This window comes from Prionailurus bengalensis, chromosome B1, assembly GCF_016509475.1.
Source record: "Prionailurus bengalensis isolate Pbe53 chromosome B1, Fcat_Pben_1.1_paternal_pri, whole genome shotgun sequence".
Taxonomy (NCBI): domain Eukaryota; kingdom Metazoa; phylum Chordata; class Mammalia; order Carnivora; family Felidae; genus Prionailurus; species Prionailurus bengalensis.
In genome coordinates this window covers 11177963-11204575 of record NC_057344.1, presented here as the reverse complement: position 1 = coordinate 11204575, position 26613 = coordinate 11177963, and the positions used below count along the sequence as shown (strand labels likewise).

The window sequence follows — 26613 nt, the reverse complement described above, 5'->3', positions numbered from 1 at the left end:
TACTAAGTTAAATTTAAAACATAATATATCAAATTTGTGAGAGAACGTTAAAGCAGTGCTGGAGAGAAGTTTTTAGCTTAATGCTAAAATTTAAAAAATGAAAAAAAAGTCTTTTTTAAATTAATACTCCAAGTTTACACCTTAAGAAACTAGAAAAAGAACAAATTAAAAGCAAAGGAAACAGAAAGAAAATAAAAACACCAATGAATGAAATGAAATGAAATGAAAAATAGGAAACAACAGAAAAAAGTTGAAACTTAATGTTGACTCTTTGAGACTACCAGTAACTTTAATCAACCTCTACTCAGAGTTCCAAGGAAAATGATTGAAAAAACAAGTTAACAACATCATGAATGAAAGAGAAGACAACAGTAGAAATTCAGCAGATACTAATTGAATAATAAAGAAATCTACAATTTTAAGTCCATACATTCACAATTTTAGTTGAAAAGGACCAATATGTTGAAAGACACAAACCACCAAAACTTACACAAGAAAAAAAGATTTATGTGAAAAGTTCTATATCTACTGAAGAAATAGAACTCTTACTCAAATACCTTCCAAAAAAGAAAACTTTAGATGTATTCCTTGGTGAATTCTACCAAGCATTTAAGAAGAAATAATATCAATTCTACAAAACACTTTCTAGTATCTAGAAGAGGAGAAAACACGTCCAACTCAGTTTATGAGGCCAACACTACATTAACAAACCACACATCTAAAAAACTAAAATTGTAGACCAATATCCCTCATGAATGTAGATAAAAATCCATCAGCAAAATGCTAGCAAATTGAATCTAGCAATACATACAAAGAGTAATGCATCACAATCTAATGGGCTTTTCCTAGGAAAGCAAGGTTGGTTCAACATGGAATATCAAAGGATGTAATTTGCCGTAACAACAGATGAAAGAAAGGAAGAATGAAGAAAGAGAGAAAGAAAGAAAGAAAAAGAGTTACACATGATCTTGTCAATAATGCAGAAAAATTATTTGACAAAACTCAGCATTCATTCAGGCAACCACTGAAAGAAATAAATCTCCTTCATTTGAACAAAAATGACATCTACAAAAAGCATACTTTAATATTCACTCCAGTGTGCAGATTCTCATAGCCCTGCTCAAATACTTTCTCCTTCATTTATCTTTGAAGTTGACTTCTTAGGAGCTACTCCTGGACAAAGGTCAATTAGTTGTCAGCCACTGATAGGTCAGAGATTGTGTTTAAACTCCCTGAACTAGAAAGATTTTCACTAATTATTGTTGCATCTAAATGTGCCCTAGAGATTACATTGCCTGTTCAAGCTCTTAGCCTCCATTAATTGCTCTACTGTTTCAAAAGTCTCTGGTACATATATTGATCACTGGTTTGACCCAATATAGTCAGTTGTCTTGACAGGAGAAGATGGTCTTAAGATCCTGGGCTATTACCCTGTGCTATAGAGAGGAAGCCAGTGTTTGGGGGAGGGGGGTGGAGTGGGGGGGATAGAAAACTTGCTCTTCACTAGCTGCTCTACCCAGATTCTTCCTACAAAAGAGGAAATGTGTTTGGTGGTAGTTCTAGAGGGTAAGTCAGGTTGCCACCAACTCCATGGAGGAACAAAGTAGTAGTGTGATGTCAGAGACAGCGTCAGAGTGACAAACACTAAGAGTTTTCCCTCTGTAAAAACAGTGACAAGTGTAGCAAAAAACTACCTTTTTTTTTTTTTTTGTAATCCTAGAATGCAACCAAAAGCTTGTAGCCATCTGGTAAAACATTCACTTAAAAAACAAACATATGGACAGTTCCACCTACCCCCCAAAAAATGAACCCAAATGATTCTCTGTGAGAATAAAATTGTGCTGCCTTAATTTACCTTATCCCTATCCTTTGTTCCTCAGGTCAGCAGAAGACTTAAAAATAATTGCATTTCTATATATACATATATGTGTGTATATATAGAACACATGCTGCAGGATGTAGGAAAAGAAGAACCTTCACACTTTGCAGGTGAAAATGTAAAGTAATACAATCTGGGCAAAACAATTTGGCTATTCTTCAAAATGGTAAACACAGAGGTTTTATATGGCCCCATAATTGTACTCCTATGTATATACCCCAAAGAAATGAAAACACAATATGCACAACAAAACTTGTGCACAAATGTATATAGCAGCATTATTCATAATAACCAAAAAGTGAAAATAACCCAAATGTTCATCACTTGATGAAGAAATAAACAAAGGTGGTATATTCACACAATGGAACACTATTCAGCCAAAAAAAAAAAAAGTGAGGTTTTGATATGTGCTACAACATGCATGGATATTTAAAACACTATGCTAACTGAAAGAAGCCAGAAACAAAGGCCATATATGGCCTAATTCCATCTATCTTAAATGTCCAGAATAAGCAAAACCAGGGCAGAAAGTAGATTCATGCTTGCCAGGGGTTGAAGGAGGAATTGGGATTGACTGCTAACAAGAATTCCTTTTAGGCGTTGATTAAATGTTCTAGAATTAGATAGTCATGATGGTTGCAAAATAATGTGAATATACTAAAAAAAAACACTGAATCATGCACAAAAATGATTAAGATGAATTTTATGGGGGCACCCAGGTGGCTCAGTCAGTTAAGCGATCAATTCTTGATTTGGGCTCAGGTCATGATCTCATGGTTTGTGAGATTGAGTCTTGCGTTGGGCTCCATGCTATCAGTGTGGGATTGTCTCTTTCCATCTCTGTCTGCCTTTCCCTCTAAGTCAAAACAAATAAAAAACTTTGAAAAAATTAAAAAAATGAATTTTTATATGTGAATTTTATATCAATAAATAAAAAAACAAAGAAACAATATAGTGTATTTGTCTCAGATATTAGAACTCATAAAGGATCTGTAGTTCTGAACGTACTGTTTCATGCTTCTGTGTCTTTACAGGGTCTACTCTTTCTTCTTATAATTTATTTCCTTAAATTTTGTTTAATTACTGAGTTATCAATTAATTCTCAAGATTCAGTTTCAAAAACCATGTTATTTGGGATACGGTTATTATTGATCATTTTCTTCTAAGCTATGACTCAACCTTGTACAAATTTCTTTAATATAATTGCCCATATTATTTGTAATTTGTTTTTACATGTCTGCATTTCCTTAACTATTTAAGGACACACAAACCATTCAGTGAGCTTTATGTCTTCAGTGATTTTGTAGTGCACGGAATATTCTTATATATTAACCAGTCAATAAATAGTTTTGTAAGTAGAGTTATAAAAATAATTTATTTCAGAAATCACTGAAAAGTATATATACGTATATATATACACATATATACATATACATATGTAAACTTTTAATGTAGAACTTATACTTTAAATTCCAGAGATTTTCTTCACTGAAAAACCTTCATTTATGCCTATTATAGCTGTATTATGTTTCTTCTTTTTATATCTATAAAATATAAGATTTGTGCTTAAAAACGTCTGGTTCAGGAAGGCATAGTTTGACTTCAGCTGTGAATACAAATCACTCTTTTTTAAGTCTAACCCTCCTCAAACATCAATGTTCACAAAATGAGAAAATAAAAACAAGAAAACTAAACTCAAACATAGAAGCTGAGGAATCTTTCTGTTCATCAGACAGTAAGAATTGGCAGAGAGAAAAACACTGCAATAGCAAATGACAGAGCGCCCAGCAAATATGTAAATATTAGTGTTTGTGGGGGAGAAATAATTCTAAGTGCTTGCTAAAGTAGCCTATGTATTTTCTATGTAGAGGGACTTTAAAATACATCGATTTTTTTTGTTAAAAGGTTCTTAATGAGTCATTGATTGAGATTGTTGCAGAGTGGATTTGTTTATATGTTCAGACAGTGGAAGTTTAAGGAAAAATTCAAAGGCACTATTTTTCACTGCTGATTTCATCACTTAAAAGATTTTCTTCGGGCTCTGGGCTGATGGCTCAGAGCCTGGAGCCTGTTTCCGATTCTGTGTCTCCCTCTCTCTCTGCCCCTCCCCCGTTCATGCTCTGTCTCTCTCTGTCCCAAAAAAATAAATAAACGTTGGAAAAAAAAAAATTAAAAAAAAAAAAAAAAAAGGGGCGCCTGGGTGGCGCAGTCGGTTAAGCGTCCGACTTCAGCCAGGTCACGATCTTGCGGTCCGGGAGTTCGAGCCCCGCGTCGGGCTCTGGGCTGATGGCTCAGAGCCTGGAGCCTGTTTCCGATTCTGTGTCTCCCTCTCTCTCTGCCCCTCCCCCGTTCATGCTCTGTCTCTCTCTGTCCCAAAAAAAATAAATGAACGTTGAAAAAAAAAAATTTAAAAAAAAAATAAAAAAAAAAAGATTTTCTTTAAGTTCTTAAACAAAAGTTTATTTTATGGCATTTAATATTGTGAGAATTGTCAATTCCTATTTTTCTATCTCACTTCCCTGGCTCTTATGAAAGTGATTTGCATGATGTTTCTCAAAATTTAAGAACTAAAATTAAAACTATTTTTCTAATCTAAACTTCTATTCTTAAACACTCACCCTTTCAAATATGCAAAAGACATTTCTTACCTTCAACAATGACATCGTGTAATCACTTGTACTTCATATTATTTCACTTATAGAAGAAGCTTAATTAGTAAATTCTGTTTTTAAGCAGTGATGTTACAAAACTACACATACAAGTTTGTTGTTTGGAACTCAGAATGTATTCTTTCATTTGATGAAAATAAGTTGTGTAGAGTCATAATTAGATCCTTTGGTTAATTTCTACAAAGTTTATTTAAGTTGCATGAAATTAGACCCTTAACATGGCTATTTTTTTTTCAACACGGGTAGCAAAATGAATACACATAGTGAAATTTAATAAAAGTGAAAATTTCTTATCTTGGCGTTGTACATTACTGGGGGAAAAGAACAGTGTATTTATGGGTATATGAGAGAATGCTAAGAAATCTTACAGTTTATAATAAAAATAAAAGTAGTAACAATGGTGATGACATCAGTCATCAAGATACATTTTGTCTTGGTTATTATTTTGTTTATAATTTCCCATGCAGACTGACATGCTACAAAAGTATAAGACATTCTTCTTCTATCTGGACAAGTTTTAAATGTCAGGAAAAAGAAGAACTGATTACATATTAAAAATTATATTTTACACAAATAAAGTATTTGATTAAGAAATCTGGGGGGCGCCTGGGTGGCGCAGTCGGTTAACTGTCGGACTTCAGCCAGGTCACGATCTCGCGGTCCGTGAGTTCGAGCCCCGCGTCGGGCTCTGGGCTGATGGCTCAGAGCCTGGAGCCTGTTTCTGATTCTGTGTCTCCCTCTCTCTCTGCCCCTCCCCCGTTCATGCTCTGTCTCTCTCTGTCCCAAAAATAAATAAACGTTGAAAAAAAAATTAAAAAAAAAAAAAAGAAATCTGGGATCTTATTCATTTCTTTGTGTTGCAAGCAACCATTAAAATCGGATCCTTCTCCATTCCCTATGCCTCCTAGTCAATTTTTAAATTCGTATTGATACATTGGATTATCGGTTGCTGCCAGTGAATGGCGTGGGCCAGGTGGATGTATCTGCCATTGTTCTTTGTTGCCAGCAACACGGAAAAGTAATCTCAGAAGTAATTACAGATAGGCCACATAACCTCTGGGAAGGCCCACAGCAGGCCCTGAAGACTGTATCACCAGGAGTCATACCCCCAGAAGACACCACACAGCTCCAAGCCCCATATCACTGTGACACAGCACAATTCACCAAATTCACCATGGTCTGCGTCTGCACTGCTGCTGGTCTGGGCAAGGGCTCTGCCGCGGAGACTGCTACCACTGTTGCCTCTGAAAACCAAACGTCAGGAGGGATGGAGGGAGGAAGGAGGGATGGAGGGAGGAAGGAGGGAGGGAGGGAGGGAGGGAGGGAGGGAGGAAGGAAGGAGGAATGGGCAGATGGAGGAAGGAGGGATGGAGGGAGGAAGAAGAGATTGAAGGAGGAAGGAGGGATGGATGGAGGGAGGAAGGAGGGATGAAGGGAGGAAAGAGGGGTGGAGGGAGGAAGGAGGGATGGAGGGAGGGATGGAGGAAGGGAGGGGAGGGAGGGAGGAAGGGGAATGGATGAAGGGAGAATGGATAGAGGGAGAATGGATGGATAGAGGAAAGAGGGATGGATGGAGGAAGGATGGAGGGAGGGAAGGAGGAAGGAGGGATGGATGGGGGGAGGAAGGAGGGACAGAGGGAGGGAGGAAGGAGGGATGGATGGAGGGAGGAAGGAGGGAGGGAGGGAGGGAGGGAGGGAGGAAGGAGGAATGGGCAGATGGAGGAAGGAGGGATGGAGGGACGAAGAAGAGATTGAAGGAGGAAGGAGGGATGGATGGAGGGAGGAAGGAGGGATGAAGGGAGGAAAGAGGGGTGGAGGGAGGAAGGAGGGATGGAGGGAGGGATGGAGGAAGGGAAGGGAGGGAGGGAGGAAGGGGGAATGGATGAAGGGAGAATGGATAGAGGGAGAATGGATGGATAGAGGAAGGAGGGATGGATGGAGGGAGGAAGGAGGGACAGAGGGAGGGAGGAAGGAGGGATGGATGGAGGGAGGAAGGAGGGATGGAGGAGGGATGGGTGGAGGGAGGAAGGAGGGATGGACAGAGGAAGGGGAAATGGAGGGAGGAAGGGAGAATGGAGGGAGGAATGAGGGAGGAAGGGGGGAAGGAGCTGCCCAGGAAGAGGGGTGGAGGGGTGCCTTTTATTTAGAGTTGGGAGACAGCCCATCCTTGGATTCCCTCTTTACTCCAGAAGGAAGGAATGAAATTGTGTAAGAGCTTAACAGATGACTTTTCCACCCTAAATATTTGTAATGCTTCATTTAGCAACTGGTGCAAGATTTAGTGTTTACCTATTCTACTTCACTCTTTAGCTGGAGGTTGGAGCAGGATGGTCTGCATTGTCAGGCAGCACTGGCATTGGGGGCAGAAGAATAGACCCATTGATCATCAAGTTTATGCCTTAACCTTCTGAATATGTTTTTTTTATAGATTCCCTCAGTACATTTAAGAGATTTTAAAATGTACACCTAAGGCATTTTAAAAGTTTCTCTTTAAACTTTAAGAGTTTGCAACTCTTCAAATGAGAAGATTGAATTCATAGTTAAGTGGACCATTGAGATTTTTTTAAATGTGTGAGACAATTTTTTTTCTACAGTGGGAAAAAAAGGAAAACTATTGGTTCAGATTTAAAAAAAAATTATTTTGAGAGAGAGAGAGAGCACAAGTGGTGGGGGGGATACAGAAGGAGAGAGAGAATCCCGAGCAGTCAACATAGAGCCGGATGCAGGGTTCGATCCCACGAACTGGGATATCATGACCTGAGCCAAAATCTAGAGTGAGACGCTTAACAGACTGAGCCACCCAGGTGACCATATTAGTTCAAATTTAACCTTCCAGGGGTCTAATGAACTAAAATATGTACCTCAAAAATATATGTCAAGTTGTAGCCCCCTACTTGTGTATGTAAACTTATTTGGAAATAGACTCTGTCTAGGTATAACTAAGTTAAGGGTCTTGTGATAAGATCATCCTGCATATAGGGGGAGTCTTAAATCCAAGGGCCCCTGTCCCTAAAAAAGAAAGGAGAGGGAGACTTGATAGGCACAAGGAAGAAAGCCCTGGGCACACGGAGCCCCAGATTGGAGGCATACTACCAGAAGGAGGAATAGCCAGCGTCTCCCTTAGAAACTGCAAGAGTATGACTATGCCCACACATTGATTTCAAGCTTCTGGCCTCCAGAATTATGACAGAATAAAGTTCTGTAGTTTCATGTCACCAAGTTTATGTTTGTTTTGGCAGGACTAGGGAACTAACCCAATGGGATAAAATGGGATAGCATTTGCCCGGGCGGTTTTTCCCACTGGCCTTGTAGTGAGTGGGTGCAAGAAGAAAACCTTTCTTAGTGGCTGCTCACAGAAATACATGATTAATAATTTAGGTTGCTCAGGATATGCCTGCAATTTGAGTGGTTTTAGCAAGTTTATCATTTTACATTTATATAAGATTCTGTTTTATATAAATCTTTAATAAAAGTTTTATGTAGCTTCATGGTAATAAATACCCTATTTTTAAAATAAAGAAATTGATGACTTCGAAACCTAGATGTTTACTGATATTTTATATTTTAAGGATTCTTGGATCATTCTGAAAGAAATAAGGAAAATAAGAATGGGAAAATGGGAAAGCTTAAACAAGGAAACACTCGCATTACATTTATTTCTAAGAAAAGTCATGTAGTAAATGTTTATAAACTTATGAAGTTTTGCATTTAACTTGCAAAGTAAATACTGAATATAAAGAATTAGTATGATGGGGCCCCTAGGTGGCTCAACCAGTTAAGCGTCAAACTTCTTGGTTTTGGCTCAGGTCATGATCTCACGGTTGAGACAGCCCCACGTTGATTTCTCTTGAGATTCTCTCTCTCTCCCTCACTCTCTGCCCCTCCCCTGATCATTCTCATTCCCTCTCCCCCCACCCTTTCTTTCAAAATAAATAACCTTTTTTTTAAAAAGAACTAGTTTTGGGTGCCTGGGTGGCTCAGTCGGTTAAGAGACCAACTTCAGCTCAGGTCATGATCTCACAGTTCGTGGGTTCGAGCCCCCTGTCGGGCTCTGCACTGACAGCTCAGAGCCTGGAGCCTGCTTTGGATTCTATGTCTCCCTCTCTCTCTGCCCCTCCCCTGCTCATGTTCTGTCTCTCTTTCCTTCAAAAAGAAATAAACATTAAAAATAATAATAGTAATAAAATAAAAAAGAATGAGTTTGAGTTAATTTGACTTTTAGATACAGTAACATTAAAGTTACGTTCCTTTGGTTGGTTGGGTAGTATTTCACACGTTATACTGGCAGAGAGACCAAAGATTAAAATTCATTTAGGACATACATTATTCTTTCAGCTGTATAAAATGCTGCCCTGAGTAGACATGTAAGAAACTGGAGGGATTAGAACAAACCAAAGATATATTGTAAGGAAAGTACCAGAAGGACATGAAAATTCCACAATGGAGTAAGAAAACAAAATCGCGCAAGACTGATACATTCCTAGCTTGGCTGATGGGAAGAATGACAAGGTGACTGGCAGAAATGGTAATATAAAGAAACTGAGAAAGACTATTTGAACTCTTAGAAATGACTCTCTTTGACAGAACCAATAAGGAATAGCAAAGCATTAAACAAGTTTAAATGTCTTTTCCCCTCGCCAGTATGATACGATGCCTAAAATGAGTCAATAATGCCAGTTCTCATCAAATTGGTGATACAGGTGTCTGGATGAGATGATTTGTGATATACCCAGAGGCAGTGTCCCTGAAGTGCCTCCGTCCCGCTCCTCTCCCATAGTCCTCTTTTGTCTCAGGAGGTGAGGAGATACCTGCAGAGCGAGGGGAGATGCTCCTTCTTATTTCAGGCTTTGATTTCAAGTGCTGATAAGAGGGGAAGACTGGAAGGTTTGAAAGTACACGTGATGTGACAGAACTATTTTCTCCTTGCCTCCCACATTATAGTTTTCACTGCCAAGATAAAATTCTTTAAGTTGTGTATTGAGAAGAGAAGGGTCTGGAGAGAAAGCAAGATGTTCAGCATGGCAGGGTGGGGCGGGGCTGCAGAATTTTTATGGCGGGGGAAGGGATATTGTTTTCGGAATATTGTGAGAATATGACAGCTGAGAATATGCATTCTCCAGTTCTTGTTGGGGTCCTGGGAGGTAAGGCAAGGATAGTGTGCCTGTTCGAGCTGCCAGGGGACAGAGAGGTGATTAAGGCACCTACCAATCGGTGAGAGAACACCCAAAAGTTTCTTTACCCGGGAGGAGGTGGGGGCACCTGGGTGGCTCAGTTGGTTAAGGTTAAGCATCTGACTTTGGCTTGGGTCATGATCCCACAGGTTGGTTCCTGAGTTCTCGCACCAGGTGGGGCTCTCCACTGTCAGCCGGGAGCCCACTTTGGACCCTCCATCCTCATGTCTCTTTGGCCCTCCTCCTCCTTCTCCCTCTCCTTCCTTCTCTTGAGAGCTCTCTCTCAAAAATAAATAAACATTAAAAAAAATGTTTCTTTACCCTGGGGAAGCAGAAGTTAGCTGAAGGAGTTAAAGATGTTTAACTAAAGGAGATCTCAGAAGTGATGAATTCTCCCTAATTAAAGAGTCAGTATTCATTTTATTTTCTTTAAGCAAATTTCCTTAATCATAAATTAGAGTAGGGCATACTAACTCCTCTGAGCTCTCATGGTTTCGGTTCTTTATTTATTTTTTCCTTTTACAATTAATTTATCTATTTAGAGAGACAGAGAGAGTTGGAGAGGGCCAGAGAAAGGAGAGAGAGAATCCAAAGCAGGCTGTCAAAACAGCCTGACACGGAGCTCAAACTTGTGAACCTGAGATCCTGACCTGAGCTGAAATCAAGAGTCAGATGCTTAACCGACTCAGCCACCCAGGCACTGCCACCCATCATAGTTTCTTGTATATTATATTATACATATTATATATTGTTTACCTTATTACAATGTAAAGCTCTGAGCAGAATTTTAGTTCCTCAGTAAAATAATCCTAATATATGCAATTGGTCAAACAATCAATACAGATTAAGGTTTTCTATAGTGTCTAAAGTAGCAAATATTCATTGCTGAGGTAAACCAGTGATGACTTTTTTTCTATGGCCCTCAGTCTACCTTCCCACAGCCCTTCGGAATCTCCTCATATTTTCAACTACATTTTCCATTCAGTTTTCATCGGCAGGTCTTCGTTAACACAAGTAAGTTCTATTATAAAATATTCGGAATTTTTTTCCTGTTTCTTGTTTTTTTCTCCTGCCTCAGCATTTGCTCACCCTTAACCATATACATTTTCCAATATTATACTAGTCTTAAACTCCTCCATGTCAACTACATAATCACCATCTAGAGCACAGCCTCATGTATTTGCACCAACAAACCTGCTTCATTTCATTGCTCTATGGTACCTTCACAATCCACAGATGAGCAACAAGGTTCCTGTTAGAAATTATACGACCGCGCATTCCTTCTCCCCATCTAAGACGGCCAACAGACACATGGAAAGATGCGCAACATCGCTCCTCATCATCGAAATACAAGTCGAAACCACACTGAGATACCGCCTCATGCCAGTCAGAGTGGCCAAAATGAAAAAAATCAGGAGACTATAGATGCTGGAGAGGATGTGGAGAAACGGGAACCCCCTTGCACTGTTGGTGGGAATGCACACTGGTGCAGCCACCCTGGAAAACAGTGTGGAGGTTCCTCAAAAAATTAAAAATAGATCTACCCTATGAGCCAGCAATAGCACTGCTAGGAATTTACCCAAGGGATACAGGAGTGCTGATGCATAGGAGCACTTGTACCCCAATGTTTACAGCAGCCCTTTCAACAATAGCCAAACTATGGAAAGAGCCTAAATGTCCATCAGCTGATGAATGGATAAAGAAACTGTGGTTGATATACACAATGGAAAACTATGTGGCAGTGAGAAAGAATGAAATCTGGCCTTTTGTAGCAACGTGGATGGAAGTGGAGGGTGTTATGCTGAGTGAAGTAAGTCATACAGAGAAAGACAGATACCATATTTTTCCACCCTTATGTGGATCCTGACAAACTTAACAGAAGGGGAAGGGGAGGGGAAGGAAAAAACAACTTGTAGAGGGAGGGAGCCAAACCATAAGAGACTGTTAAATACAGAGAGCAAACTCAGGGTCAATGGAGGGATGTGTGAGAGGGGAAAATGGGTGATGAACACTGAGGAGGGCACTTGTTGGGATGAGCACTGGGGGTTGTATGTAAGCAACGAACCACGGGAATCTACCCCAAAAACCAAGAATACACTGTACACACTGCATGTGAGCCAATTTGTCAATAAATTATACTAAAGAAAAAGAGAATACTGCTCTCTTCAATTCATGGGCATTCTTTAAGACGTAGTGCACTTTATGTTTCACTTCCAAGTGATTTCCTAAATGCTCTCCAACAGGGTTTCTTAACCTTGGAAGAACTGCCATTTGGGGCTGGTAATTCTGTGTTGGGGCAAGGGGTTGCTCTATGCATTGCAGGATGTCTCACATCATCCTTGGCCTCTACTCACTAAATACCAGCAGCTCCTCCACCCCTCACAATGACCAACGTTGTTTCCAGACTTTGCTACATGTTCTCTGGGGGATAAAATCGTCCCTAGTAGGAATCACTGTTTGAAATCACAATAGTCTTTTGAAATTAAAAAACAAAACAAAACAAAAACAAAAACAAAAAAAAAAACCTTTGTATAGCTCTGAACATTTCACAACTACTTTTTATTATATACACAAGTTTTAATGATACGAGATATTATTTAGTGTATATAACAATCTCATTTATCCTCTACCACAGTATCATATATTATGAGGTCCTTACAGATGAGAAACTCAAGGACATGAAATTCAGCAAATGGATATTCTAGTGCTCTCTCTTCCATTCAATGGTATATGGTGTCTATATAAATCACTTCTGACTTAAACACAACCTACTTTGTGAGATATCTTCTCGGTAAAGCGTCGGATTATAATTTTGTTCTTGGTGGTTATTGCTTCTGTCTTCAAATAGATTGTCAGCAATCTGAACTAACTATTCATTACATAAAACCATGGGATATCTCAGCAGAAATGTTATCTACTCCATTTACTTAATATTAAAGAAGGAAATAGTTTTCTATCAATACCTAGCACAGACCCTCACAGACTCTAACTGCCCACTCAACATTAATGAAATATTTAAGCAGTAGTAATGAGCATCCTTAGGCACACATGTAAATTAAACATCTTTCTTTGTTGGCAGCTGCTTTTCAGTTACTCTCTCATGGAAAACATTCTCCCCTGCCTCACCGTCCTAAGTGCCTTCTTGATCATTCCGTGAATTAAAGAAGGCGTCCAGAACTCTCCATTAAAACCTTCCATCACTTCTGCTTACACTGAGTTTCTATCTTTTACCAACATCTATTTTCATCTAAAATTCAGCAAAACCTCAATTTTCTCAAAATTGCTAATCTTGGAGACTTGATGGGAGTAAACGATCAGATACTAGGATGACGTTACTGCTGACTTAATTATTTAATGGTTTTGGGGCATTTGGGATGTGAATGGGAACCTATTTTGAACCAAAGTAAGAAATTTGGTTCCTCAATTCCTTCAAGGTAGGGAATTTCTCAAGGAAAAAAATATTTTATAAGAAAAAATCAGATTAATTACAAAGGAAAAATGTTACTGAACTGGATGATTTTGAGACAGAATCACTGAAAAGAGGAGGTAAAACAGGATGAGGTATCTGACTATAAGAGAGAAATTAGTAACAGAGACGATATTGAATTTTAAGAGGAAGTGACCACGAAAATGATGGAGCTAGATAAAATATCTTTGTAAAAATGAATTTACTTTGAAACAACTGCATTCAAATTACTTTTTAAACTACATCAAGATGACTTTATATCTGATAGATAAATGCATTGAGTAATAGAGAGACATTGAGAGCAGGGTTTTCAAACACATGATCCTGTCAAAACCTCTACTGTGTCACATAAATATAGTAAAATGTGTGAGCAGAGGGAAATAAAAATGGAAAAAAATAATAATTTCCCATTGCTTAAAGGGTTTCGTTTCTGCAAGAAAGAATAAAGAATTAAGTGAGCTAATGTATGCTTATGGGAATTCATTAGGAACAATTGAAAATTAAAAGTTAAAAAGTCTATTTCTATCAAAAATGTTTCTGAATCTATTCAATTTCTGACAGAAGAGGACTTTAATTATTATGTTGTGTCACTCACAGGGACGAGAGTATTTTCCAAGATGATTGATTGCAGCTGGATTTGAGAGCAATTCTCATTTTCCCCATTTCAGACTCCATGCTAAATCTAGGAAACAGACACAATAGTTTGTAACAGAATATTCATCAACATAGACTGACTTACAGAGTTTGATGAGGGATCAGGGGATTTATTCAACTTTCATCTTACTGAAGGAAATGTTCTTGAATATGTCATTTGTAGAAAATTAACCTATGGTGATTGCTCTAAAATATTTTGAAGATTCTGTGGCCATTTTTTTTTTATTTCCAAAGATAGAAAGTAAGACTTGTGAGAATGAATAAAGGAGATGATGCAGTTGTAGGGATTCGAAGTTAACTAAGGGTAGAGAAAACAGCCATGAAAAGTTCTCCAGTAAGGCAGACTTGTGAAAAGTCATGACAGGAATGAGAGAATTTAAGTTCCCACAGAGTCGTTTCTTGATATTCTACATTTAAAAAAATCCAACCATTTTCTTTTTCCTGGTAGCAAATTAGTATGATTTTAAAATGTATAACCGTGGGCACTTGGATAATATTTCTTACTCTGTCTGAAGTATTGAGTACTAAATATACCAGAGCACTGCCATATTCCTTATGGGAAAGTTCAAATACTGGGAAAAAACTGACTCACATGTTTGAAATCCCAATGTCTAGAATATGGTTAAGCACCCATGTTTTAGAGATAATGATGAAAAATGCATGCCCCAAGTTTTCTTATCACTGAGGTCATTTCCCAAAAGCACTATTGCTTAACTGATTTACAATTTGACCAAACACTAAAGAATAAGTCACGCCAAATAATCCTTAACTGATGAGTTGAGCAAGATGGGTTGATCGGCCTTTTATAACTCTGATTTCTATAATTCCATAAATTCAATATAGTGTATCACAACTTTTAAAGGGAATGCAGTGATGAATCAATACAAATGAACTATAATGAAAATGGGGCATTTCTTTTATCATGTATTTAAGGGAAGACTTTCTGAGGTGATTGTGGTAAGGATATGTAAGGTTATTCGATGTAGCTAATGCCTCCCTCCTTATGGCAAAGGCTTTCCAGCACCACTATATTTCCCTACCCCATTTTTAATTGGTTTTCTGGATGGTTCCCAGAAATTCTGAGTACTTTAAAGAGGTTTTTCAAGAGCATTACAAAGGGGTTGTATCTATAGCTCCTGAAGTTAACAGCATGTAATGCCGAGGTCAAAATTGTATGCAATTTAAAGCATACACTCCTCATTTGCAAACCAGGGCTCATGATGAGAACAGGAAGTCAATTTTGTTCTTTCTGCATATGTCAAGAATGAATATTGCCTTGATCTAAATATTTGGAGATTCAAATAGATGACTTTAATTTATAATGCATATCTTATAAGCCTGCTCTAGTTTGCTTAGATGGTTACTTGTAAATTAAAACAAACAAGAAGTAGCAAAAAATAAACAAATGGCTTGATAGAATCTATAGCAAAACTTTGGTGAATGTTTTTCTCCTAAAACTTATGTGCTAAGACTGAGTTATAACAACAACCAAAAGTAGTTTAATAATGTTTCTGTATATTTGCTAAAAAATGTTTCACAAGTTTAATCAAGCCAAGGTTATGAAAAAGTTTTTTCTGAGTTTATAGAAAATCCTTTTGCTCATTGTGAGTCTTGAGAAGAAGAAATAGGAGAGTGGCTGGAAATTTCGATATGTTTAATAAATATATTACAAAGTCATGAAGAAATTATAAAATAAGACCGATTGATATACAAATATGAGTAAAAGTATAAAGATTTATATATATGCATATATCGTGAACTTCTCTAATATAATGAATGCATTGCTATATACAAATGTATTTACTGTGCACTATATGTATAGTCAAGAATATATTCTATAAGAATTATTTACTGCTGTAACATCTTAATGAATGGACATTACATAATACACTTACTATCTGGTATAGCAAACTGATTTGGAGCTAGGCTCCGGGCAAATGGATGGCTTACAATTCATCTCAACCACCTACTAGCTGAGTTTCTGTGGTTAAGTTGTTCAAGATTAAGTTTCTTCCTCCTTATTGATCAAAAAGGAATGATAGTTTCTACCTTCCTCAATTTTGGCACAGATTCACTTACACGTAGAGCATACAAAACAAAACAACAAAAAAAGCCAACAACAACCTTATCTCGGTGTAGACGAAGTCCAGAAATGTTGAAATCCTTATTATCATTATACTAGCTAATTTACCTCTAAACGTCGTGGGGCTCTTTCCTTTCCTCGGCAGGTGAAAGGAGCGTGCGAACGTGAAGGAAGGAAGGCGCCCACTGCAGCTGCGCGGCAGGGAGGCACGTGGGGGCGGGGCTGCCCGGAAGGTGCGCGTCAGGGGTCGGGGCCTCGGAGGGGCTTTGACGACGTCCCACGTGTACTTCACCCGGTGCTGGCAGTAATAATCCCCGCCCCCCGCCTCCAGACGGAAGCGCAGTCGGACGGACGTGGCGCCGCCCAGCGTGTTCTGGAAGAAGCCCCCCTGCAGCTCAGTGGCGCCCAGGAGCCTGCGGGGTGAGAAGGTGGTCTCAGCCAGAGGGAGCAGGGTGGGTGAGACGGAGGTCCGGAAAAGGACGTGCGAGGTGTTGCTGTCGTTATTACTGTTGTACTGTTAAGTTTTTTTTCTCAACCTTGTGTTTTAAGCAGTAGACGCTATTGTTTCCTTAATTACTTGCTGGATATTACAAATTTTAAATTAAGAAAAGCCTCTTTTTTTTTCTTGCAGTGTGGTATTATATAAGGTTATATCGGGGCGCCTGGGTGGCGTAGTCGGTTAAGCGTCCGACTTCAGCCAGGTCACGATCTCACGGTCCGTGAGTTCGAGCCCCGCATCGGGCTCTGGGCTGATGGCTCAGAGCCTGGAGCCTGTTTCCAATTCTGTGTCTCCCTCTCTCTCTGCCCCTCCCCCGTTCATGCTCTGTCTCTCTCTGTCCCAAAAATAAATAAACGTTGAAAAAAAAATAAAAATAAAAAAAATATAAGGTTATATCAATCTACTTTCTCACTATCGGATTAAAATATAGTGTTAAGCCCAGAAGTATTTAAATGAAGTGAATAGTATTAATCCTAGATAAATGCTTCAAATGCTTTGAAAACATTGTTTAATAATGTTTTTTTTATTTTGAGAAGACCAATATATCTTGCAATTATTTTGTAGGACTATCCCATAGAAAAAATACTGTTGAGCCTTCCTAAGAGGAATACATATTAATAGATTATTTTAGGGTAAGATATACAATTTTTTGCCTTGTCCAAATCATAAATCAGTGTTCTTAACGTGTTCTTTCTAAAGTTTTGAGTTTTCTTTTTGCTACATTGCTAATTGGAGATATTCTGGCCAATATTTTGCATAAAGAGCACATAAGTCTCTACTCTGATAATTGTTTACATTTTCAAAACCCAGAGGGAAAACCCTAAAATCAGGGTGTTTCTGACTTTTGTTAATTTCCTTAATGGGTAGGAGGAACCTGTTGCAAACTAAGTTTAATGAACTTGATTCCAAAGCAGGCTACTGGTGTTCATGAATGACCTACATCGCATGTTTACTCTAAAAGTCAGGTTTGGTTTACATGGTCCTTTGATAAATTTTGTGATGATTTTTATTTGGTAAAAAAGAATATAATCTGTTACACTTCTTATAGAAGTTTGTTTTTGATGATTTGCTAACATAGTTTTATGAGTTAGTCACATACTTGAATCTGAAAGTGGAGCAGAGAGGCACTTGGGTGGCTTGGTTGGTTGAGTATCTGACTTTTGATTTCAGGTCAGGCCATGATCCTGTGGGATTCAGCTTCCCGCCTCTGGCTCTGCCTGGCTGGCAGGCATGGAGCCAGCTTAAGACTCCTTTTCTCTCTGCCCCTCCCCTATTCTCTCTCTCTCTCTCTCTCTCTCTCTCTCTCTCCCTCCCTCCCTCCCTCCCTCCCTCCCTCCCTCTCTCAAAAATAAACAAAAGTGGAGGAAGTAATATAAGTGTATTAGAATGGTGACCTATTAAACATAATTCTTTAAATAGTTGTTTAACATCTACTTGGAAGGAGACCAAGCAGTGCAAAAAGGAGGGCCAGAGTAAGACCCTGGGGTCAGTACTCTCTCAATATGTTGCCCTTAGAAACTCCTCCTTTGCCCTCAACTTGCATATGCCACTCAACCACAATAAAAGCTTGCCCTTTCCTGGACACGTTATTTTGAAGGCTTTTCAGCATGCCTTAGATGGCTAAGTGAAGCATTTGTCCTTTTTGTCTTCATTGAGCGGCAGAATTTAAGCAACAGGGTAATTTTAAAAAGCTTGTAACACTGCCTGGCACACAGGAAGTGAACCTGAGATGTGTGCTGATAAAGTCAGTTGTCTACATTTTCAGTGATACTTGGAATCCTAGAGAAATGGTACTATTTGTAGATCGGCGTTCCAGGAGCCTGCCCAGGTGATCTCTTGTCTAGTCCTCCTCTGCTTGGATGTTATCACAAAGAAGCAAAAGATAATATGTGTTATAGATGCAAGGGGCACTAGTGTATATTGATAAATTGGAAGTCATGATGAAAATCTTTTAAGTAATGTTACCTAATTTTAGAAGAGGTAAGCATTTTTTTGTCCTTATTTTAAACTGATAAATGTTGAACAAATTGTCCAACTTTCTACATAGCTGTTGGTTAGTATAGAAATTGGATTAGAATCCAAATATGTCTGAAACCACAGCCCACACTATTAAATCAGTAGAATATAGTGATCCCAACTGGCTGTAAGAAATAGCAGATATTGTCACCTAAATCTTGCCAGGAAAGAAAGTCCTCAGATAAATTATTCTGGACAATTGCCATTTCTCAAAATAGAGAACTGGTTTAGAGCTCAAAACCATATACAGCAACCTATCATATTCAGTTAACTAAATATGCACTCCCCCCCCCCCACACTCAACTTATGCTTAGAAGTTTGCCAATATTACCTTGTTTGATGTTGGGTGTTGTATGAGTGTGTTCTTTTTTACGTGGCTATAGTGAATATTTACTGAAGCCTCATTTGAAATTATTTAGACATAAAGCATTTCCACTCTAATCTATTGCCTAGACTGACCCATTCAAATATGAGAGAATATAGGTCCTAAATTATTTACTGAGGAAAATCTTGAATCTAACTGTAAGTGTTCTTACATGATTATGATTTGCTATTTATTGGAATATTTATTAAGTGCCTACGTGTCTGGGACCGTGCTAGATCCTGAGTATATGTTGGCAAAAGAAATAATGTTACTCTCTGCAGAAAGCTTATAAAGGGGAGGAGGAGGAAATAATACATAAGTAATGCTTAAATATAAAGTATGATTTTGATAAGCAATATAAAGAAAATAATGACATATCCATAACTTAGAATAACCAAAAAGTGCAACCAACTTATAAAGGAGCTCAGGTAACAGAGCCCTGAGAAAGATACATTTAGGCCATGGAAAGATGAGAGAAAGCCACCTATATCAACAACTTCCTATAGGAAGAGTATTCCAGGTAGAAGTAACTGGCTTTGGAATACTTGGAGTTGGGAAAGCTTTTCTAGCAAGTGAAAGAAGCTCGTTGTGACTGGGGTAGAGTGGACAAAGGAGAAAGAGACCTACAGCAAGGTTAGCTAGTGTCCAGAACTGTGGGGGCTTATGCTTACATAAAGGATATACTTACTCTCCTGATAGCTTTAGAACATCCACTGAGAGCCAGAGGTTCTTAGAAGTGAGGTCAAATAGGCATGAGCCAACTCACGTGAGCTTGAGCTAATGGAAAGATAAATACCAATTAAGTAATCATATAGTCAGTATAGAATGGTAATGTTAGAATTTGTCTAAAAGATTGATGATGGATGCTGTGAGAGTTAATGGAAAGATCTGACCTGGTGAGAGAGACCAAGAAGCCTTCTTAGTTAGAAGAATTGGAGATTGAGTTGAGAGCTTGGTGATGAGCAGCCAGAAGAAAAGAGGGATGGTGTGAATCACAGGTGTACATACACATGGCATGGGGAATAATCTGTGGGGGGAAACTAGTCCCTTTAATGTATGTGGACAGTCAGGACAGGAGGGGCAAGAAGAGAGGTAAGGGATACATTATAGAACTCTTGCTATAGTCCAGGTAAAAAAACAAACAAACAAACAACAACAACAACAACAACAAAAAACCAGCAGCGACTATAACCAGGATGCTGGCAATGAAGTATAGAGAACTGGGCAATTTTGACATGTGTTGAGGATGAAAAAGTCTGACTGACTGAATCATGTAGGATGTAAACAGGAGACGGAAAGCATGGATACTCTTGGGTTCCTGATTAAACGACACAGCGAAGAATGCTACCATTTACTGGACTTGAGTAGGATTTGAAGAGATAGCTGAGAAGAACAATCAAGAGTTAGTTTGTGGACAGGTTAACTTTGATCTTGACTTTTCAAGATGAGACTTCAAAGAAGGAATGCCAAGCATACTGTTGGTTATGTAAATAAAAAGTGCACTGACACCTTATCTTGTAGTCATTAGCATTTAGATGTTAGGGATGTAGAGGTCCTGTGGTCTTGTATTGAGACACACGTGCTTGATGGGCTTTGAAACTTGCATAAAATACTGCCATCAGAATTATCAGGACTCTACAGTAGTCTTTACTGGCAGCATCAAATATCCATATTGCCAGTATTTAAGGTGTGTAATCCTCAACAATGTGTTATTCAACAATTTCCAGAATACTGGTTGTGAAAAATGTTTGTGAAAATAAAAAACTGAAAAATCTTCCAACTTTTGAAAGCTTGCAAAACGAATCTGTTCTTGCATCTAACCAAGATTTCATAGCTGCCAAGCAAATTTATATATATGTCATGCTTGTAGAAACCTTTATTTTGGTGTGAAGGTGTTTTTATTGCAAGAGATACCTTCCTAATTTATCAGATGCATATATTATGTTAATGATGTGAGACAACCAGGAAGCACAGCTGGATTTTGCAGACTTGATGTGTTTGGTTTCGTTGTGTTTTGTTTTACAACATTGGACAATGTAGTAAGTGGTATTGAAACAAATTTCCGGCCCCGAGATGGAGCTGTTCCTGCCTGGGATGCCCTGTCAGAAAACTGAAACTCAGATAATCTCCATGTCCCTGCACTGCTCCAGCTGACCGGAAACACAGGATAAATGGTCAGCCTTTCCCCAAACACCAAGCCAGCTCTGGGCCTCCTGACTCCAAACAAAGTGACTGTGGGACCCCAGCTTATCACTTATTTTCTCTTTGTCTCTTCCTTGTTCTTTATTCTTTGTCCTATAAAAACTTGCCTTCCATCCCATTAAAATTTTTTTTTTAATGTTTATTTAATTTTGAGAGAGAGAGTGAGAGTGAGGTAGGGGCAGAGAGAGAGGGAGACACAGAATCTGAAGCAGGCTCCGGGCTCCCAGCTGTCAGCACAGAGCCTGACCATGGGGGTCTCGAACCCATGAACTGTGAGATCATGACCTGAGCCAAAGTTGGCCATTTAACTGACTGAGCCACCCAGGCACCCCTACCCCATTTTGCAGTTCTCTGACAAAGAAGAACAAAAATCTATAAGCTTCATGAAGTGTTAAAGTTTGATTGTATCATTTAAATTGTCTTCTTTAATCATTTTTTAACAGTTTTTGGCAACAAGGGATGAGATTTGAAGCTGAATGTTAAGGGCCTATAGGGCAAGATGCTCAGACAAGGCACCTGCTGAACCCTTCGAGTTCACTGCTCTTCTTGTCCCCAAGAGCTGTGGGTAAGTCACTTTTGGATTTGAGTTTTTGTCATGTGTGCAGCTCTTCAATCCAAACCAATTTTATGTAAATAGATAGGTATGGTCCCCGGAAAGGTTTTGGGACCCTGGAAAGGTTCTGGAGTTTATTAAATTCCTGGAAACTTTTCAGGAACTGGGAGTCTGCAGTGGGTGGTGGCCATTAGGGCACTCGGAAACAGGGATTCCAGTGTCTGGAACCATTGGTGGTTGTAAGGAGAGTCACAGTACCTCAAGGTAAATCCACAGCATAAATCACTTGAGGGACTTGGAGAAATAACACAGGAAATTGAGATTGTCTTGACCATCAAAGTCAAAATCTAAGTGGGCACAAGACAGACTATGAAAAGCCATCAAGGTGTCAGCCACTATAAAGAAATCTTGTGAAAGGAATAACAAATCTTTTGCTAATGGGAATTTTAGAAGCCAAAGCCATCATATTGGTGGGTGGAGCTCATAAAAGCTGTTAGAGCTATCACCACCTAGGTCTGAGACTCCTGTGCTAGCATCAGTTGGTCACGGGATGTGTTAGATTGACACCAGGTCACCTGGCAACCTCAGGCAAGTTTTTGTGAGACAGGGTGCACTGTCAAACCCCATAAAATCCTTAGCCCAGTAGCGCATGCTTCTTAGGTATTAATTCAACTCTGAGAAATCCAAGTCTTAGCTAGTGAAATGAGATCCTCAAGTTTCAAAGAACTGAGCGTGCCATGCCACTTTCCAGCATAATGGCTTATTTGAGATATAAAAACCATGGTTCTGGAAACTGCCAATATTTACAAAAACAGCAAAATATTACCAAGATGACCTAGAATTACAATGGCCATTATGCAAAACATTCCAACTAGACAAGGTCTTTATTTGAAAAATACCCTTGAAAGCAAGGGATCCCAAATCAACAAAAAGAATGGGTTATTTTAACTGGCATGTGGAAACTTTCCAAGAGCTTCAAAATTCCAAAATAATTTCATTGAAGGATTTGTTTGAAAAGGCTAAGGAAAAATGAAAGACACAAGAGGTACCTAAGACAAAAGACCGTAAGTCTGATGGGACTCCCTATTGCCCCCCTCTCCGCCTTTACCTGAGTACTCAGAGTCTACTAATCCTCTGTCTCCATTGCCTTTCCACTCTAAGTAGACTATAGTACAGTAAACAAAAGCCCAAAGTTAGTCGTCTTATAGATGCCACTATCATACCCTTTAAGGGCCCCTCCGAGACTTGATGAGATGGTTGATGGGAATCCTAGAGATTCTCTGATAAATGGTGACCAGTCATTTAAAAAGCCAAGGGGAAACTAAAAATAAAATTAATGGAGACCTAGCAAATTCTGGTAGATACCCAAGCTATATTCTGTCTTAAACTCCATTTGCTCAAAGCAGATGGGATTCTGGGAGAACTGGTAGAAACCAGTGGAGAATGAGAATTCTTGCCAGAGGGAGCTCTCCAGTGCCTGGTCGAGAGAGGATAATAAAATTTCACATTGTCCCTTCATTTCGAAGTTTAGACCCATTATTTGTTGATCCCATCACCTCCTTGCCTGTCTCAAGAACTTGGCTTGACAACTGTCAGGTTGGGGGCCTCCAAAATATAGGGAGGAAGAAAAAAAGACAGAAAATGCTCAATGGTCAGCATTGGCAGGTCAATGTGACCAGACAGAAGTAGTGATTCTGCTCCATTTGTATGCAGCTCAGGTCCTACCTACAGATGCCTACTCTCAGGGGAATTATTTTGTCTTTGTCTCTTTTAACATTGGGAGTCGCTCTGGATCTTGGTATGGTAGGGTCTTTTGCACCTTCTTTGGGGATGCCTCTTAGTCCAGAGTTGTTCAATACTGCCATGAATATTTACTATTTTCCATGGCTGAAACCTGACACGATATTTCGAAGGATTTGTTTGTTTGTTTTTTAGTAGCTCTATAGTTAGAAGTTGACCAAATTGGAAGGTAAGGTTCAGAGCCTGTTCATACAAGAAAACACCACATTGTATTCCCAGTTCAACCCCCTCTCTCCAACTCTGAGAATGCATCCCCAAAGAATGCAAAGGTGAGCTGTGAGGGCTCTTAGTAGAGGCTCATCACCATTAATAACAAATATAGCTGAAATAGCTCTTTTGCATAGTGAAATTCTTATAAAAAAGTTCTCCTTATCTACAGAGGATTCCAGAAAGTGCAGAAGCCAACCCTGTATATACACTTTTTGCTGTATGTACACACCTATGACAAAGCTTAATTTATAAATTAGGCACAGTAGAAGACTAACAATAAGAATTAATAATATGATGAAATAATCTTAACAATATACAATAATAAAAGTCCGAATGTGGTCTCTCTCTCAAAATATCTCACTGTACTTGGCCTTCTTGTGATGCTGTGAAATGATAAAATGCCATTGTGTTTAGATGAAATGAGGTGGATGATGTAGGCATTGTGACATAGTGTTAGGACACTGTCAACCTTTTGATCATTTCTCAGAAGGAAGATCATCTATCTACTCCTGGTCTGAAGCTGACAGTGGGTAACTGAAATTGTGGAAATTGAACCTGCAGATCGGGGTGTTGTGTGGAGACTACTATAGTCTATGGTATTGACTTTTCCTCAGGCATTAATATTATGCTGACCCCACTGGTACTTGATAGCCTCCAGTGAGGTCTCCTTTGCATCCCAAGCGGCTCTACAGGCTTCTCTTTCCCTCCCTCCCAAGCCCACTACTCTTCCACCTCCTGCAATTTCAAGGGTGATCTCCACCCACTCCCTTCCCTCTGTAGCCTCAGTGGTTATGGGACAAAGGATCACTTCCTCCTATCGTTTTTTGCCTCTGTAGTTGGGCAGTATTTTATTATAATCTGTGTAGGGCTTTTGTTTTGGTTTTACAAAGTCAGCTTGGAAGGCTTATAAACAAAAAGGAACACCAGTTTTTCTTGTCTCTGCTTCCTCCAAAACTAACCTACGTCTTCTCAGTGCAATGAGATGTATCCAATTGGGTAGGAAAAATCTAGGTACTAATGAGTCATAGAGATGGATAAAATAGGTGGAGAGGATTAAGAGTATACCTCTCTTGATGAGAACTGAGTAAATATAAGGAACTGTTGAATCACTATATCGTACCCCTGACACGAATCTAACGCTGTTCTGATAACTACACTGGAATTAACAAAACAAAACAAAAACAGCAAAAGTGGCCATTTAGTGTTGCTGTATTGCTCCACAAATGTTATTGACTACCAATTAAACTAGGTTTCATTATGCAGATTCACGGGTCAAGTACTTATTGGACCAAAGACCCAGTATTAGACACGTCATGCTACTTTTGAGATTTTATTCCACTGAATCAACACCATTTGGCTACCAAAAACCTCAGGGCAAAATGTATGACCTGTCAGTAATAGTAAAGGTAGAGATGACATTCAGCATAGGAATGTTTAATGTAGACTCTGAAATGAGAACCCTGAAGGGGTGCCTGGATCTTTTAATCCGGGGCTTTCTTTAGAATGTGGAGTTACTTTATATTACTTGGTTCTAGCTGTTAGTCTCCATACTCAGAGAAAGTAAAAATAATCTCCATCTATATTTGAATATAGTATCTAAATATCTGTCATGTTGATAACTGGTGAATGATGATTTATTCTGCAAATATACCAAGAATTAACAACTCTTCTGCTTTTGGACCATCATCTTATTTTCTACATCTCATTGTATCCTATGTACATGACCGTTTGCTTCATAAATTCCTTGTTCAAAAGGTTATCAACAGTTTGTAGTTCTTGAATTATATTATTTAAATGATTTATAAAATGCTTGACATCCGTTTGTGATTTTACTGATCAGCAAGAAGTTGGCTTTTATTTTTTTTGATATGACACTATACAAGGTTATCATTATTTTTAATTCTTATGTGGTAGGTGTAAAAGATATTCTTTTAAAGTATTGCATTTTGTTTTTAATTAGGCAAGTCAAACATTCTGCATATCTAACCACATCCTACATTTAACCTTTAAAAAAATCAAGACCAAATAAAATATAAACTTTTAAATCTACATAGATTTGGCTCTGGACAAAGGCAAAAGAACAGTTTACATGTTTAATTTTAGATACAAAGATTTTATGTCTTCCCCTAATGTAAAAAGCAGCTCAATATATTATTGTCAAGGTTTTCATGTAGAAATTTTTAAATGAATCCTAAATTTCTTAGGATATTTTAAGACTGTTTACCATGGAATAAGAATGGCTCTTTTTCTTATTTTTTTCTAAAGACGTTTGGTCCTATTGAGATCTGTTGAAAAATTTAGAAAAGTCACTGATTCCATTGAATAAATAAAAGTTAGTGACAGTGATTAGCAGGAGATTAGGTTAGAATTTAGTGAATAGGTCCCCGTGTTTCTATGGTATTTCATTTAGAAAAGGTAAGAGAACAAACCTTTGAGAAACAGAGATATATTTGACGATGTTGCAGTGGGAATCTTTTATGGAGAATAGAGCCAATGACAAAGATGATGCCTTCAGAAAACAAGGGGGAAGAGACACTTTTGTTCTATCTTTGGGTAGGCCAGTTAGCCATCTTGAATGCCTTACCTTTTTTGTCCTGTGGCCTCAGTCACTGTGTGGGTTCAAGTCTTAGTTTTGTCTCTTTCTTATAATGGCCTTATTTCATTTGGGTCATATCCCAGGTGATGTATGCAGGAATCATTGGTTAATGATCATGACAAAGAACGTCCTTAGGATTGTCTGAGTAGAGTCATCCAAAGACTTCTGTGTGTACATAAAAGCTTGATGGTATACGGGAGGCAAAAAGCTCAGACAACGAGTAGATCAAGGTTAAAAAATCCTGCTAGAGGGAAAGAAGATTTGACACAGTGACAATGCATATGTCTCTATTTATTAAGTGTGATCTGTGTAATTTGTCCAGCTTCATCAGAAAAAGTGAAGCACCAAATTAAAAATTGAAAGTGCAAATCCTCATAAATTTAGAAACCAGTTTACACAGGTTTCTGAAATAATTGTTGTAATCATGGCTGCCATTTCCATTCATAACATA

General features: G+C 38.6%; 1 long non-coding RNA gene across 1 annotated transcript in view; it reads left to right on the top strand.

Moving 5' to 3' along the window:
* Positions 1-21451: 21451 nt before the first annotated feature.
* LOC122470397 overlaps positions 21452-26613 on the top strand; it is a 103881-nt gene continuing 98719 nt past the window's right edge. Inside the window, exon 1 of the long non-coding RNA XR_006293906.1 lies at positions 21452-21568. This is a non-coding gene — a long non-coding RNA (uncharacterized LOC122470397). The remainder of the gene's footprint in view (positions 21569-26613) is intronic.